The sequence below is a fragment of the Rhamphochromis longiceps genome, linkage group LG15 (assembly GCF_057381845.1).
Source record: "Rhamphochromis longiceps isolate RC_006_pf linkage group LG15, R_longiceps_female_GT1.1, whole genome shotgun sequence".
NCBI lineage: Eukaryota > Metazoa > Chordata > Actinopteri > Cichliformes > Cichlidae > Rhamphochromis > Rhamphochromis longiceps.
In genome coordinates this window covers 5713419-5719205 of record NC_140571.1, presented here as the reverse complement: position 1 = coordinate 5719205, position 5787 = coordinate 5713419, and the positions used below count along the sequence as shown (strand labels likewise).

Sequence of the window (5787 nt, the reverse complement as noted above, 5' to 3'; positions counted from 1 at the left end):
GTTTATATATTACTGTTCATGAAACTGTAATGCCAACAGCTCCTGTATGTGATCATTTAGAGGAAATCTTAAAACCCTTCCAACAGGCTTATATTCTGCTGTCTTTATCTTGATTCATGTATGTCAGAATAAACGTAAAAATTACAAAAATATATTTTTACCATCCATCCATCTATCCAAAAGCTGTTTAAAGCCCATTTAAAACAAGAGCACTCAGAGAGCACAACTTCTCAGAAGGCAATGGCTTTACTAAAACTTTGATCTTTTATGATATGACGTTAGCCTGTGTTTTTTTTTTCAAGGTCAACTTTGACCTTGGACGCTAATAACAAAGGTCAAGGTCTAATGCTAAGCCAACCTAGGTACCCATGTCCCCAAGGCCTAGCATATTGTTGTGAAGTTTGAAGATCATCTATAAAAAGTTATAGGTATTATAACATTCTTACTGATTTTCACAGTTTGTGTGTATTTGACCCTAACCCGAAATCTTGAAAAGCTAATAAAGAGACAGAACTGATGTCAAACTCATACTATTAACCTAAGATCTTTTTTTTTTTTTTTTTTTTTAACACTGTGCAGTTCTGGAAGGTAATTCACTTTTACAGCACTGTCATATATTCAAACCCTACCTACCTTCTGTCACGGTCGGACGGCCCTTTCCAGACGACCCTGCTTGTGTTTATGTTTTCTGTATATGTGTTTGCTTCTCCCTCCCTGGGCCCTGTTTCAGGAAGCCGGTTTGGAAAACTCAGAGTGAAAAACGACACTCACGGTTGAGTAACCCCGAACTGTCCAACTCGGAATATTCCGTTTCAGAAAGGCTGATAACAATTAGTTCAGTCAACGCGGAGTTGCTTTAACCCCAAGTGAAGCGCGCGGACGAGGATACATAAAGCCCTGATAAGCGGAGCACAGATTAAGCGAGTCACCATGGAGACGGAGGGAAAGAAGGCGCGGTCAATGTATTTCACAGCGCTTGAGGCCGAAATTCTGATGGCAGCATATGCCGATAACATGCAAATTCCGCGGAAAAAAGTAACACAGCCACAGCTGCAAAAGAAAGGGAGCATGCATGGCAAAACATAGCCGACAGAGTCAATGCATGAGTGTTAATATAAACATTGATCGAGGGATTTCCACCCATTTAACACGTTATTTTATCATATGTTATTTTATTTGTTATTTTATACATTTTATTTTGTGATGTGATGTGAGCGCAGGTGCAACCCAACAGGCCCCAAACGTGCCTGGCAGCAAGTAAAAATGAAATATAAAAATATAGTCCAAACAGGTAAGGTGTAATTGTATTATGAGCCATAGTGCTTGGTCTGTTTGTCCCATGTAAATCAATTGCAGTTAGAGGCTACATTAATTTTCTGTCTGTAAGCACTTATTGAAATTATCTGAGCACATTACAAGTACATATTTGCTTACTCTGTATGCTCAAATGTGGCCCGTTATAGCCAACAGAAAAAAAGCGGAGGCCCGAAAAACAGGTGGGGGTCCTCCACCACCACCACTCACAGAGGCTGAGCAGTTGGCCCTCAGCCAAAACAGTGGGGGCCCTGTGGCCGAAGGCATCTCTGCGGGGACATCCTCTGAGTCAATAACCCCGCAAGACACAAGTGCCTACATAAGGGGTAAATTCAAAATAATACATGATGTGCATACATCCTTTCTTCACAGTCACCTTTGCAGTGCTACTCATTCATTTGATAAACTCTTTACCATAATGGATTATTTTGTAGTGAAGTTATTTTCCGACTGATTTTGCCTTCCCTCAGCCTTGGTTGTCTTTGAGAGCATAATGACAATGAAGTGTAAGGTGCTTGGTATGTTTGTTAATTGCCATTTGGTCCCTTGTAAGTTATAAGTGACCTGTATAAACCTCATATTCTATCAGTTGATGGTGGTGGTGTACTGCATCTGGTGCAGCCTCCTGTTGAGCCAGACCAACATGCAGTTGTGAGTAATACTCCACAGATTATATGAGTTTACAGTAGAACAGCAATGTTGTCTATTTCTTTACTACAGGAAAATAATGAAGAAACATTGACAGCTGTTACAGAGGAGGAAGCAACAGAGACACTTTATGAGGTTTACATCTTTTAATACTTTGTGTACAGGAAATACAGGCGACCAATAAAGCCAGTTGAACAAAAAATCTGTTTATTCTTCTTTCAACATGTTGAGGTGATGGGTCAAAGGAAATGATTGTGACATATGGTGTCTCTGACTGCGCTTCCATCTTGTAAGCGCAGTCAGAGAGGGTCAGGATGTTCATGGTTTGGATCACTGCTGATGTTTGGTTCAGAAGGACAGTGTTCTCCTCTAATTGTGGCAATGTTGTGAAGAATCACACATGCCACAATAATGTCACATGCCCTTTCTGGGGTGACCCTGAGTCTTTGCAGGCACTGGAACCGGGCCTTAAGCATTCCGATAGTCATTTCAATTCTGGCTCTTGTCCTTCAATTAGCCAGATTATATCGCTGCTGTGGGCCCGTTTCAGGGTCAGGGTAAGGGGTAAGCAAATAGGGTAAACATGGATACCCCCTATCACCAAGCAAGTAGCCAGTGAACTCTCCTAAGACAGAAGGATACACTTCAGTTCAAATGTCCCTGAAGCAATTGGTCTTTATATATTTTAAAGTATTTTCAACTCACCATGTCCAAATTTTGTGCTCAGTGTACATTCACGGAATATTTGTGAGTCATGGACAGAGCCTGGCCACTTGGCTTCCACATTTGTGATAATGTTGGCAGCATCACATATGATCTTCACAGTGCAGAGAACACAAATTAGCATCCATTACTATAATGAAATAATTTGTTAGTTTGACATGCTACAGGGAACTATGTACCTGTACATTAATGCTGTGGAAAGACTTCCTGTTCACATAGTCTCCTTCATTTACTGAAGGAGCAATGATTGGAATGTGAGTGCCATCTGTACAGCCAATCACGCCTGGGAACCCTGAAAATAAATGTGCAATTTAAGTAGTAGTCCAAGTATCACCACATCATACATTAAGTTTTGGTCATCCTGATACCTGCAATTTTGTGGCATCCCTCTTTGATAAATCTTGTGGGTCTGTGACCGGGGAACACCACAGACGAGTACAGGAGACGTTTCAGTGCAACTGTAACATTCCTGACTGCCCGACAGACGGTAGCCTTGGAAACGTGCTCAGCGTCACCAATATTATACAGAAAGCTCCCGTTTGCAAGAAACCGAAGTGCAATACAAATAATATGTACAGAACTGAGAGCATGTCCGCGATGTGTCACATGCGTAATATATGGCCTGAGGATGTTATCCAAATAACTTATAGATTGTGCTGAGAAACGGTAACGTTCACACAGAAAATCATCAGGAAATGATAAAATGTCCAAACGCGCTCTGATCACTCTCTCCCGGCGGAGAGCTCTGCGGAGAATTTGGGCTTCACGATCTACTGGCTCTTCAAGGAAGTGGCACGCCATGTCCGACACTTCCTACTGTCAGGTTTCCGACAAAGGGGCGGAGACAGTCAGGGTTAGTTGTAGTAAACCTGCTAGGGGGCAGGTTAGCTTCACGGAGTGTGTCGTCATAGTGACTCACTCAGGCTGCAGCTGAACTCGCTTTGTGAAACCGAAAACCCAGAGTTTTCGTTAACTCAGGGTATACTTACTCAGTTTTTCCACTAAACCGGCTTCCTGAAACAGGGCCCTGGGGCCCGTTCTTCGTACGTCGCTTATTACATCCAAGATCAAATGACACATCCAAGATCAAATCATCGCGCTAACCGTGAGCTCGCTAATCCGGTTCCCCGAACACACCTGCTGTTGACGATTAGTACAGCTGGACGCAGTAATGTGACATCACTGGGTGTCGTAAAAGGGGCCACGCATCGATAGTAGAAACATTGATCGGCAACCCTCTGATTGGTCGGCGAAAATGTCGACGGAGCGCGCTCGGCTCGGTATTTTTCGGCAGCAGAGCAAGAACTCTTGAGTGAGGGATTTCAGGAGTTTCAGAGTTTAATCAGAACGCAAGGGAACACTGCAAAGGCTGCAAAAGCAAGGAGCGAGGGCTGGCAGGAAGTTGCTGACAAATTAAACTCGTAAGTAATTTAATAATAACAATAATAATGGAGTGGATTGATATAGCGCTTTTCAAGGCACCCAAAGCGCTTTACAATGCCACTATTCAGTCACTCTCACATTCACACACTGGTGGAGGCAGCTACAGTTGTAGCCACAGCTGCCCTGGGGCAGACTGACAGAAGCCAGGCTGCCATATCGCGCCATCGGCCCCTCTGGCCAACACCAGTAGGCGGTAGGGTAGATTTATTATATTACACTATATTATCCAATATTATATTACATTATATTATAATATGTTATATTTTATCCTCTTTCACATTAGAGCCACGACAGGACCCACTAGAACATGGGAACAGGTAAAAGTGAAATATAAGAATATCCTACAGAATGGTAATATTTATCACTTATATTGCTTTTAGTCTCTTGGAAAGAGACCCTGGAATAATCTGTTTGTTTATAACAGCAACCAAGAAAAGGGCAGAGGAAAAAAAGACAGGTGGTGGTCCTGCACCCCCTCGTCAACAAGTTGGTTAAGTGAATAATACCCTCACGGGAAAATCGATATCTCTCAATGAGCACACTGTCGCGCTGAGCTAAAGGATCCTGTCTATCCCGCAATATACGCTGAATTCTGAGGACTCTCCTTATCAATCTTGCACCTTCCGCAATGGGTGGCTCGCGTATACGGACAGGACATGGCTGCGACAGGCTTCCCAAATCCACCTTCGCTTTTATAGCCGTGGTCTCTCATCTTGATTACACGAAGTAATTTACAATTGCTACTCTGAAATATGAATTAAATCTGTAATAATCACATACATGTAATAGAATGTTAATAGTACATTTCCCTTTTTTAGGAAATGACCTGTGTGAAATCAATAAATGGATCAGGTGCTGCATTGTCTTTAGTTACATTGATGTTATTTATTTATGGTGAAACAGTGGTGGAATATCGCTGTTGCTTTCGTATGATGACGCGGACATACCTGCGTGGCCGCGATCTAATCCTGTTTACATAAAGTAAACCTGCTCCCGAGCAGGTTTACGCTTACGGCTCTGTTGCTATGACAGCAAGTCCCGGATGAGCTTCGGGGAACCGACTGATCCAGGATCACGCGAAATCGTCAACAATCTAATCCGGCTAACCTACTTAGCGAGGTACGAAGAACGGGCCCCTGGCCCTCGGGGTTGTTTACGGAAGTGCGCGCCGTGGGAGAGGCGTGTCCTGGCGACTGTCGTCATTTTCCGTGACAGAATAATCCCACCACCATGGACCCAGCGGATTCTGCTTCACGCCAGCTGTCTATCCAAGCGGAGGTTTTGGAGCGACACGAGGAAATGCTGAAGCACGTTTCAAAGGAACAAACCGCGCTTCTGCAAGCCATGACAGAGCTTAAAGGTATGTTGATTTCCTCACCTAATACGGCTCCAACGCAGCCCGCCCCTTCGCTGGAAGCCGCGGCAGCCTGTCCGCTTCCTCCTTCACCTCCACCGCGGCAGCGGGAGTACTCACTCCCCGCACCCGAAAAATTTGACGGCGAGTTGGGGAGGAGCCGGGGTTTTTTGACGCAATGCTCTCTTGTGTTTAGACAGCAACCTTGTGCCTTTGCCTCTGATTCTGCTAAAGTCGCTTATTTGGTGCAACTTATGACTGGGCGGGCGCTTCAATGGGCTCAGGCAGTTTTAAATACCCAGCCC

At 44.0% G+C, this 5787-nt stretch overlaps 1 long non-coding RNA gene across 1 annotated transcript; it reads left to right on the top strand.

Annotated features, from left to right (window-relative positions):
* Positions 1–3263: 3263 nt before the first annotated feature.
* LOC146651876 (uncharacterized) lies at positions 3264–5265 on the top strand. Its single transcript, XR_014907699.1, has 3 exons — positions 3264–4106; positions 4412–4445; positions 4553–5265. It is a non-coding gene; the product is annotated as an uncharacterized LOC146651876 (long non-coding RNA).
* Positions 5266–5787: the final 522 nt, after the last annotated feature.